This window comes from Schistocerca americana, chromosome 6 (assembly GCF_021461395.2).
Source record: "Schistocerca americana isolate TAMUIC-IGC-003095 chromosome 6, iqSchAmer2.1, whole genome shotgun sequence".
Lineage (NCBI taxonomy): Eukaryota > Metazoa > Arthropoda > Insecta > Orthoptera > Acrididae > Schistocerca > Schistocerca americana.
In genome coordinates, this window is record NC_060124.1 from 103,850,268 (window position 1) to 103,862,849 (window position 12,582).

At 41.7% G+C, this 12,582-nt stretch overlaps 1 pseudogene; it reads right to left on the reverse strand.

Annotated features, from left to right (window-relative positions):
- Window positions 1–1,351: 1,351 nt before the first annotated feature.
- Window positions 1,352–1,469, reverse strand: LOC124620409 (annotated as a pseudogene).
- Window positions 1,470–12,582: the final 11,113 nt, after the last annotated feature.

A 12,582-nucleotide genomic window follows, 5' to 3' on the forward strand; every position in this document is an offset into this window, starting at 1 on the left:
AAGATTACTTAAAAGCTGTATAGTACCTGTCAACTCCTCCACATACTCGTATATGAATAATAATTAAAACATCTTTAAAACAGTTGTTTCAGTGAAGTTGTAAATGGACATAAATGATTACCAATTTCACTCACTTAATGATCATCATCAGATTTCATTAAACACGAGCTGTGAAAAGTAACAATTTTTAAATGTCTTTCTTCCCTTCTTATTTATATTCTTCTCTCTGTTCCCTCTTTCAGTTAAAATTTTACATTATTTCACGACATACAGAGGTTCAGACTCGTGTGATGTTACTGTATTTCTACTGTGGAAAGACCAATTTTTGATGATGATGGGTATACATGTCGGAAGTTTTTAAAGTCTGGCGTGTGCTGAAGCAAAATCTTTTGCAGTATCACTTGAAAATGGCCGAAAAGACCGAAACTGCAATAGTGAAATAAATAACTTCTGCAGCCAACGGCGCGAATATGATGTCCTTTAAAAGAAGTATGTTGATATTTGATAACGTCGTAGGGGAAGACCAGGATCAAACAGGTAAATATTTTTGTTTTGGTTGTCATATGAAAACTGATGATATGTATTTAAGACAGAGGTATTCCAGGATCCCAGAGCAGTTGTTAACGGATAATGTAAATCTTATCACCACACTAAAACAGGATAATATTAACTTAAAACTTATTTACCAATGTATGTAGGTACCGACATGATATTCAGTGAATTTGTTAGTGGGGATTGTTGGAATCAGACGCGATATGGATTTCTGGTGATTGGTGAAACAAGGTAAAAGACGAAATTTACAGGAGATACTGTTTAAAAAGTAGTGTACTAATAAACAACCGTATCAGTGTACAGTAGACGATGGATAAATTCGCACGTGCATCACGTATTCGTTCTGAGCTGCGAAACTCATATGTCTATAAATTGATAAAAAAAGTCAAGATAATCAACATGAAGGTAATGGGGCTGGAAAGTCTTATCAAGAAAGTAGTTAGAAAAGGTGAGACACTGAATGATGGAATTGAAAATGTCAAGGGAAGACTAACGGATGTGCTGAGATTTATCCAAGCAATAGATATGGGAGTTTCACACCATCATCACCAACAGCTTCAGAGCCTATATAAGTCATATAAAAAACTAAACTCCTCCCGAACAGGCCTTGAAAGGCCCAACAGTACCGACCGGCCGCCGTGTCATCCCTAGCCCATAGGCGTCACTGGATGCGGATATGGAGGGGCATGTGATCAGCACACCGCTCTCCCGGTCGTATGTCAGTTTACGAGACTGGAGCTGCTACTTCTCAATCAAGTAGCTCCTCAATTTGCCTCATAAGGCCTGAGTGCACCCCGCTTGCCAACAGCGCTCGGCAGACCGGGTGGTCACCCATCCAAGTGCTAGCCCAGCCCGACAGCTCTTAACTTCGGTGATCTGACGGGAACCGGTGTTACCACTGCGGCAAGGCCGTTGGCATATAAGTCATATACTGACTTGAAAAACGGTTTAGTGTATGACATCATGTCAGTGGCAAAGTGGAAAGGCTATTTGATGGAAATTACGACTGCTAAAATTAGGTCAGTTGTAATGAGAATGTCTCTCAGAAAAGTGCAGAACCAGTAACTGAAAGCCTGAATAGGTTCTCACAAACTATGGATGAGGGCAGAAGAAGAAGAAGAAGTAGGAGAAGAAAACACTATTTCCGATTACATTAACGAACACAAGGATAGAGAATTAGATACCATATCTGAGGTCAGCAAGGATGAGCCATATATCCTATTTACCCATTTTATACGTTTAACTCTGACATACGGCCAGGAGAGCGGTGCGCTGACCACATGCCCCTCCATATCCGCATCCAGTGACGCCTATGGGCTAGGGATGACACGGCGGCCGGTCGCTACCGTTGGGCCTTCATGGCCTGTTCGGCTGGTTTAGTTTTAGTTTTTTATACGTTTAACTAAGGTTGCAGCACAGACTGGGAATATAAAATCTGAAAGGTTACTAGGTTTATTAAACTTAATATTCTTCAAAACTTCGAGTCCTAGAAAAAAGCAAATAATACGTAAGTAAGCCAAAAACGCGAGAAAAATCACGAAAAGGATGAAGTGGATAAAATAAGGGGAAACAAAATCAAATCTGAGGAGGTACGTCGATATTGAAAGGCGAAAACCAACTGAAATGGAGATAAAAAAATTATAATATGTTGTTCGTGTGCATCTGAGTTTTTTCGGACTTAATTCTACGTATTTATGTATTTTTTCGTGTTTTTTCAACCAGCATGGCTCCTTGCTCCCTCCATTTCTGTCAATACGGGAAGGTTTCCTTATCCCTAACCAGGACCGAGTCGCACATACTGTTCCTGTCTTGTTGCTTGGCTCTTGGGATTCCCCCAAATGGCCATCAAATTACCCATCTCCAGGTGCCACCCTTCATTCCACAATGACCTCCACCTGTTCAGATTTCGCCAATTCTTAGTCTTCGCCAACATAGTCCTGCAAGATTATATCAATCAAGCCCAAACCTCCTTGCAGTACTTTCTTTCCATCAATGAAATTCTCCTGCTATGCAATCCCAAATTCCTTGATACAATAACACACACTGAAACTCTGGCCCTCCGGGACCTAGAGCAACATGCAAAATGCCACCTCAAAAAACTCTCCACCCTGCTCACTTTTTACTCCTGCCTTGAGCTAGCACTGTCCACCACCACTACAGCAACCTCCAAACTCCCCCATGACCCCTGATAGCTGTCTCATGGACCTACTGCATTTACCCCACCCTCTGAAGCGCACTCTCACCACCCACAGAAGCCAGAACCTAACCAGACCCAAAACACAGTGATGAACCTTTCCTCCAAAAGCCTTAGACCAAGAGAAATATCAGTCCTTTCAAAAGTCCTCACCTTTTGCCCCACTCTCTAATTCAATCATGCAGGCCTTGCTAAAGATCTTCTCTCCTTTTTCCAGTTCCTACTGTGGAAACACTTTTTCGCCACCAACTCTACCAATCAGATTGGACCAAAGACTAATGTTGAACCCTACCTTACTCAATTCAGTCCTCCATCCAACCGTGATCCACCCCCACTGTCCCCAAATTCTGTTAACTTTCCAGAATTTCTTAACCTCAAACCTTGCCTCACCACCATTCCCCTAATTCCTCAATATGCTAACTAACCTTCTATCCACAGAAAGAACTGCAATCCACCACCTAAAAACTGATCTTGACCTTATAATCATACTTGCTGATAAAGGTTGTGCGAGGATTACCTGGCAGAAGGATTCTACCAGGTTTCAGATTCATCCACCTAAAAATCCTATGACAGTAACTCCGTGCTAGATATCCAGCAGGATCTCCAGTCTCTCCTCAAATCCTTAGGCCGAAATCCAGAGTCCATCTCTCTCCTTTCCCCTCCCACCCCCCCACACTCTGACTTTCTACATACTTCCTAAAGTCCATAACCCAACCACCCAGGACGCCCCATTGTGGCCAGTTACTGTGCCCCTACTGAATCTCTGCTCTCATAAACCAACACCTATTACCTGGAAACTACACTCCATTTAAAAAATACCGACCATTTCGTCCATCAGCTCTCCACAATTCATTTTGCTTTACCACTCAGTGCCCTGCTCATCACTACTGATGCCACTTCCCTTTTGTCACTGTTGATGCCACCTCCTTTTACACTAACATCCCTAATGCCCTAGCCTTACACTATTAAACACTACCTTTCCCAATGCTTGATGGATTCCAAACCAACAACCTCCTTACCAGCCTCCATGATCAACTACATCATCACCCACAATTACTTCTCCTTTGAAGACATTACCTACAAACAAATCAGGGCTATAACTATGGTCACCCACATGACGCCATCCTATGCCAACCTGTTCATGGGCCATCTAGAGGAATCCTTCATAATACTCAGAATCCTAAACCCCTCACCTGGTTCAGATTCATTGATCTTCAGGATATGGACTGATGATAAGGACACCTTAGCCACATTCCTCCAGAACCTCAATAGCTTTTCCGCCATTTGCTTCACTTGGTCCTACTCAACCCAACAAACGACCTTCCTCGGTGTTTATCTCCACCTCAAAGATGGCTGCATCAGTACCTCTGTCCATATCAAACCTACCAATCCTCAGGAATACCTCCATTTTGACAGCTGCCACCCATTCCACACCAAGAAGTCCCTTCCATACAGTATAGCCACCTGTGGCCATTGCATCTGCAGTGACAAGTGGTTCCTCACATTATATGAAGAGGGTCTCACTGAGGCCTTCACAGATTGTAACTACCCCCTCAGCCTTGTACAAAGGCAGATCCCTGATGCCTTATCTTTCCATTCACCAACCACCTCCCAAAGTACCACTGTCTGACCCCTTGTGACTCAGTACCACCAAGAACTGGAGTAACTGAATTAAATTCTCCTCCAGGATTCTGACTGCCTCTCATTGTGCCCCTCCCCCCACCCCACAGTTGTATTCCACCACCCACCAAACCTACATAATATTACCATTCACCCCTCCATAACCCCTGCTCCCAACCAATTGCTTCATGGCTCATATCCCTGTCATCGACCTAGATGAAAGATCTGGCCCATACATCCTCCCATGTCTACCTACTCCACTCCAGTCACAAACATCACCTATCTCATCAAAGGCACCTGTGAAACCAGTCATGATCTACAAGCTAAGCTGTAACCACTGTACTGCAATTTACTTGGACGTGACAATCAACAAGCTGTCTGTCCACGTCAAAGGCCACCAATGAACTGTGGGCAAGAAACAATTGGCCCACCCTGTTGCTGAGCACACAAACCAACACAATGTTCTTCATTTATGACTGCTTCACAGCCTGTGCCATTTGGATCCTTCCCACCAATACCAGTTTTTCTGAATAGCATAGGTGGAAACTCTCCATGCGATATATCCTATGGTGGCCTTAACAATCGTTAATCATTGTCCTTAACCATCTAGCTCGTACCCCACTACCATTCAGACATTATACAGCTCTGTATTTCACAAATGCATCGAGTCCTTTTACTCATCTCCTTTTCTGATACCTCACTAGCCTCTCTCTCCTCTCCATCTAGTCTCCTGACTACACCTAGCGGCCCTACCCTCTCTCCATTTCGTCTCTGCATGCTTCAGAAGCAGCACTTTACAGTCCCCCACCCTTACCTTGCTGTTCCTCCCCATCCCTGCCTTAGCCCTTGCATCCATCCAGTGTCCCCTCCCATCATGCTCTGCCGTTTGTAGTCTGGCTTCAGCTGCCAGAGACTGTGGTCATGTGTGTGTGAGTTGCGTTTGTGTGAGTGTGTATGGGTGTCTGTTGTCTATTTTTTGACAAAGGCCTTGCTGACCGAAAACTTGTTGTTTGACAGTCTTTTTGTTGTGCCTATCTGTGACTCAGCATCTCCACTATATGGTGAGTAGTAACTGTCCTTTGCATAACATTGTAAGAAAGGACATGGAACATTTATAAAAAATAATACATCCTAACTATACTACCGGACAGACTGCTTACCAATACAGATGTGCTCCAATTCAACAAGAACTCAAAATCCACAGACTTCATTGGGTTTTTATGTAAAACACATTACATGGAAATGCAAGGATAGTACGATTGTTAATTTAAACATTGCAGGAAGATGTGGCACTCACTGGATTGCACATGAAAAAAAACCACTACTATTTGTATGGTGATTTGATACCGCTAAAGAATTGTGTCGATACTTTACCAACAAGAACCAGGTGCTCTATAACTTTCGACGCATTTCGCTCTAATGTTTCTCCTGAGAAACGCACAATAACAGACAATATGCAATCATCACATCAGTCGAGATTTAGATGCGGTATCAACACTCCTACTTTAGAAGTATGGTCATCACTATTAAGAGCGAAATATATTCCATCAATTGTGGGGAAGTGTTATATTGCATTGATCGGTCTGGAAACATATAACAGCGTACTTAAAACCATCGAGAAGAATAATAAACTTCATCTAGGAGGCGATGAAGTTGTGGTAATACCTCCTGACTTGCCGATATTGGTGATTTGAATGTGCGTATAAAATGTTTTGTACAAGACTTACACGAGTTGCATGCAAACATTAATACGCTCAAAGCAGAGAGAAAAACCGACAACAGAGAATAGATTTTACACACAAAGATTCAGTTGGCTCACTACTACATTTCTGTGGGAACCAAGTGTTGGATGGGAATAGTGATACAATTTATGAGTCAAATGAACAAGTGGATATTCAACCTGTTAATACGAATCGTGCTGATGTAATATTCCAATGAATTCATATCTTAATAATTTTTAGAACATGTCTCTGTAGGTTTATTTACTATTTAAAACTGAGTATAAACAGTCACAAACTCAATACACTTTTATTTATACAAGGTGAGCAGTTTCGGTGTCTTTTAGACCGTCTTCAGACCCACACCATGATGGCAGATGGTGTCTGTAAATGGAGCAGGCGATACACCTGCACGAAGCTAACTGCAGTTAGTGTTCGTGGAGGTGCGTCACCTATTCCGTTCACAGCCACCATCTGCCATCAGGGTGTTGGTCTGAAGATGGCCTAAACCAGACCGAAACGGGTAACCTTATATAAAATAAGTTTATTGAGGCTGTGATTGTTTATATTAAATTTATCGTGTTTTAATAATAGATTAATCCACACTATCTATGCTATAAAATTGTGGAATCCCTGGTAATTCTATATACTTCCCAGTGACTGTTCAGACCTTAGACCATCTCCAATTGAACATCATAGATCAGAACAGGAAACTAACTGATTTTTGTGGTGAGGAAATTATAGTGCGTCTCCATCTGAAGCAACATCACGTGTATAAAGAATAAATACTGCATGCACAGTCATCAAAACACCACTTTACAGCGGAAGAACAACTCGATAACATGTGAGAATTAAGAGTTTCTTAAATCAATAAGTCTGAAATCTTGCAATGAAGTTACTCAATGTAACAACTCCAGTTCAGTGTGATGATCAAATCATTCATCAGGAATATTTCTCCCATAAACCCTTTGCTTCAATGACCTTTAACAATGACGACGAGGTTTTCTTCAACATCAAGATTAATTAATACACTCCACGTAACAGCTTCCTACATTTTGAAGTCAGATTTGTGACCACAAAGAGGGATGGACATGCTCTGACATAAGCAACATCGTAGTTTACACGTAATGTATTTGCCTTTCTGTTTCAAGAAGTAAGTTAGGATCTTAATGGTACTGAGCTCGACCGCAAGATGAATTTTAGAATCACATTGACCCCAAAACAAACGTCTCTGCATCAACGTCAGACCTGAGTACATTAAAAAATTGCCGTGTGGTTCATAGACAGATCGTCAGATGCTTGTTTTAGAGCCTGCATCCCACTCAAAATGTCAATGAGCTTCTTTGAGGATAATAAAAGCATTATTGTGAATGTTAATCAGGAGCTGATTGTAGTGCAATATGCTACAGGTAATAAATCACACAATCAAGCAGGGTCACAAAGAGCAGAGTAAAATTACGATGGATAAATTGATGTTGAAAGCACTCGTTTGTTACTATCAGACGAAGGACCTCCTGAAACTATTATGTGTGCTGAGTACAAGAACACAGCTGCCATTAACTATCTACTCATGGGTACTTCAAGGGTATCCAGTCCTTCCAGAGACATCAAGACAATCATGGACGATTAAATCATCTGTTCAACTAGAAACATCTAGATTTATTGTTCTAGTGCTGCGAACAGACAGGAGTAGCAATCTGAAGATGATTCGAGCGAATTTGACAGTTGTAAATCAACCAGTGCTAAAGTGTACCTAAGTTCAGAGCGTTTTTCCATATGATAACTTACAGCTCGACTGGAGCAAAACCAATGATGGGCTGCTGTACGGCATGTAGGCAAGGTGTCGCTCTTCTTACTATGAGAGCAATGAATTTTGTTGTACGCTCAGTCTTAAGAAGTTTAAAAATCATCATCTATAGCAGTAACTGATTGTTCCAAGCAAAACGAGATAGTGAAATCTGGAACTGTAGACATGCATATTCAATTCTAATCATTGTGAATCTTCCTTCCAAGCATATGCACTGCTGTCACACAATTGTCTCATAAGGTACTCACCTCTTACAGGGATCGTACAATGTGTAGTATTAATATAAAAGTATTGGGTCACATGCATCATATCTCACAATGACATCGCAGAGCGCAAATATAGCTGGGGATATGCAGGGATCTACAATGAGTGTCAACAGTTTATGTTTAAAGATGATACATTCACTGCATTCTCTAACACTGGCCTAGTGTTACCGAATTATTCCACAATCGTTGCATCACGTTTTCTGAGGCTTTTAGTACAGTACAGCGGGCTAATACTCATCGAAACATCGCTTGGTGGACTCACCATCATCACGCTAGAGTGGTGGGATGTTGAGGGATTGTCGTATGAAAATATGGTAACATCATTCTGAATCTACGATCATAAAGTTGTGAAAAAGTTTTGTGGATGTGTAACATCTTGAATAGTACATCAGTACAGAATCTTGATAACTATGGATGCCTAGCAATTAAGAGACCAAGCAAATGCATGGTGACAAAAGCAGCAGTAGTTATAGGTGTGCTTTAGAAAATGTACAAATACTTTTAAGTTACAAAATCCATAAATGTATGTTTTAAAAAGCTTTGTATTTATTTATTCACGTCATATTCCTCCATTATCCCACTTATAGGCGTCAGGTATGTATTTCATGCCGTGGACGTGAGTTGCTTCAGTGGACGTCCTATGACGCACGCCAGCTGCATGCCACGTCTCAAGTTCTGAGAGCTACCTTATGATTTAACAGCTGACGCATGTGCACACCAAGGTAAGTGGAGTGTCTTCATGTTGGGGCAATGTTGTAAGCACAATCTAGTCCAGACAGGTATGCTGTTGTCTACAAATAAAGCACATTGATTAGCACTTATCCCAATTCAGGGCAGTCATTAATTATTTTATTAGCATGAAGCAACAATCCCACTTTGGTAGCAGTGATAGTGCTGGTAAGGTCACTCGCATGTCAGATGTTGATGACTTGTTACTGAGTATGACATCACCGCTCATGAATGATCAGACCATGGCTTTCTCCTTTGAAGACATATAGGATGGTGGTTATGATTTAGATTCTCAATTCTCAACCTAAAGTTCATGGGGTCTTGTGACAATTGTGGAGAATCAGATACATAAGTAGTATTACTTCGATTTTTACATTCCTTCAGTTCTAGATGCACTGGATGGAAACATCACAGGTCATATGTTGCTGAACTGGAAACTACAATGTCTGAATATGTTCACAATATGCGGTAATGATGGTGACGAGTGGATAAAATCACTTATCGGCTGTGAAACACAAAGTATGTATCAGAAATTATTATTAATGATGGGTGTATAGGTCTATTGCACATACGCATGTATCCATAACACTTATAAATCCTGCATTTTTTGTGCAGGAATGTTGACGCCTTATGGAGGAAGGATTACAACATCATAGCCAGATCTGGAGGGTGTGATGCATCTGTCATTATAATCTCAATGGGTTGAAGCATCTAACTGGTGACCACCATCGGCTCAGCCCAGGCCATCAAACTGATAGTCATTGCCTGTGGTCCTGTTACTGATACCATGTGGCAAATATCAGAAATTTTTATTAATGACAGACGTATATATCTGTTAAATGTGTATGTGATGGTTACCAGTCCCACATTTTTTGTACAAGATTATTGATGCCTTATGAAGGAAGGATTACAAAACCGTGGTCAGATCCAAACATGATGCGACTGTCATCATCATCATCATCATCATCATCGCCACAGCTTGCAACATCAAACTGGTGGCACCCTCAGCACAGCCCAAAATGTCAAACTGGTGGTCGCTGACACTGCAACCTGGGTCATCATGTGCAGTGACCCCATCACCTCAGCAGCAATCTGGGTCTAGCAGCTGCAACACAACAGCCTGCATTGTTAACATGCACCAGTTCACTTGTGCAGCTGCGGTAAACTACTCCACAGTTGCTGGTGCTTTCGTGGACAGGGCCCTACAATTGCACATTGATAACGTGGGGCATCAGGATCTTGCTACATTCCTTCATGCTTGTTGAGCAGTGTTGGAAAGGGAACTCCCTGGAATCACCAGTACCCAATGGTTTCCCGCCATCAGATGCAAGGCAGTTCTGTACTGTGAGCTGGCGTACATCCTCCCCTCAAAGAAGGTGGTAATACCATAAAGAAAAGCACTGTTAAAATTTGAGGGAAGGATGGTGTGATGTTGTGGAGCATTTGAATTGCGAAGTGGCATGGAAATATTACTGAGAACATCATATTGAACAATTTTCCCGATCTGCAGTACGTTGACTTGTACTTGCATGTCCCTGATGCCTTTAACAGGGGGTTCAGTTACATTCCTCTTGTTCCAGACATTGCCGCTAAAAAGGCATGTATTACCGTCCAGAATCTCAAAAAGGATGACACCCTTTGTATGGTCGCTTCTGGCTTGTGATAGAAATTACCCATATCAAGCATATTGATCAGATACATATGAAACAACTGACACATTTGGGCATTATAACTTTGCACGTATCTCATTCCTGTCACCACCCCAGTCTACCAAACTTTGAGATAAGAAAAAAAAAGGAGACTAGGAGATGTAAATCATCAGTAACCGTACCCCTCTACCTTTCTGGAGTAGCTGGTCAGTCTCCCTAGCATATTGATTTATTGCTGTTTTCCAAGGGGACAAGCATCAGTACATCTGGATCAAAAATATGTCCTGCCTACTTTCCACCCAAATGCCGAAGGGTAATAGTGCAAGGCATTATTGGTGCAGATGACTCATCTCTTTCACTAAAAGTGAATATTTAGAAAGATACTTGATTGACTATTTGAGCTAGGAACTGGTACATGTGGAACCAACTAGCCAGGATTCAAAGTTCTTAAAGTTTAAGATCGTCCACCACCAGGAATGCTGTCCCTTCATTGTATATGCTGACTTTGAGTGCTTACAAGTTCCTGTGGCACCCTGTGTAGGTGATCCAAACGCCTCGCCCACTATGCTTGCAGAACAACATGTACTGTTTGAGGAGGCTTATCAAGTTCTATGCCACGTGGTGTAGCCGTACGGTCTAAGGCGTCCTGCCACAGTTCGCACTGCTCCCACCGTTGGAGGTTCGAGTCCTCGCTTGGGCATGGGTGAGTGTGTTGTCATTAGCTTAAGTTAGTTTAAGTTAGATTAAATAGTGTTAAAGCCTATGGACCGATGAATCAGCAGTTTGGTCCCATAGAACTTACCACAAATTTCCAAATTTTCCAGGTTCTATGCTTGCATGATTCCAGTTACAACAAATCTGAATCGTACATCAGGTATAACCCTGCAAGATGGTTGTTCTCTGAGCTCAAACAACTTTCACAGTATGTCGATGATCTTTATAGTAAAAACATCCCAGTGACAAAATAGAAGGAGAATGATGCTTTACACAAGCAGGCAGTTAACTGTCATGTTTGTGGGTTAATGTTGGACAGAAAAGTATAAACTCTGTGCAGAGAGCACTAATCGGAAATTTCCACGTTGAAGCTCACAATGCATGCAACTTGAAATACAAACTGCCATGGTACAAGCCCATTTTCTTTCATAATTTGAGCACTTTCTTGTTGAGCACTTGGGTGATTTTCGGTTGGAGAACGATAAGGTCAGTGTCATACCTGACAATGTAGAAAACTACATACCATTATCCAAACGAATTACATCCAGAATATCATTCCACTCGTAGATCCATTAAGATTTATGCACACATCTCTTCAGACACTTGCTGAAAAAATGCTTCGGGATAATATGCATCTCACCAGAGCCACATACCCCAGTAATGTAAAGTTTGAGCTTATTATGAAAAAGGTGGTCTTATGAATATCTGGATTCGATCGAGAGACTCCATGAGTCCACACTGCTGGTATAACAGTATTCAGTGACGAAACCACAAGCACTGCCATAATGGATATGGAGCACAGGTATGCAGTGAATGTTGGGCAGGAGCTCAACATCACTAATCTACATGAATATGCTAAATTATACATGGAAACAGGTGTGCATCTGATTGCAGACATTCTTGAGGTATTTTGATGTGTATGCCTGGGTACATACTCTCTGGTGCCTGCCTTTTATTACACCAGGCTGAGGCTTTTGTGGGAAGTAATGTTGAAAAAGATACATATAGACCTTGAACTGTTGAATGATCTTAATATGTTGCTATTTTTTCGACAACAGGTTCCAGGGGTGCTTTACCAGCGTATGCACAGGTAGGCCAAGGCAAGTAACCAGCGAATGAGTAAGGGGGAGTAAAGGTCATGTGACGATTTGAGTTGTATCCTTTATTTGGATGTGAACTATCTCTACAGGCATGCTATACAAAAATCTCTGCCATCTGGATAGTTCTAGTGGCTGCCCAAAAACGAACTTGTCAGGTTGAGAGATGAGATTCGAAGTGTAAGCGTCGATGCTGGTGTGGAATGCGTCTTGGAGGCAGACATGGCATATCTTGC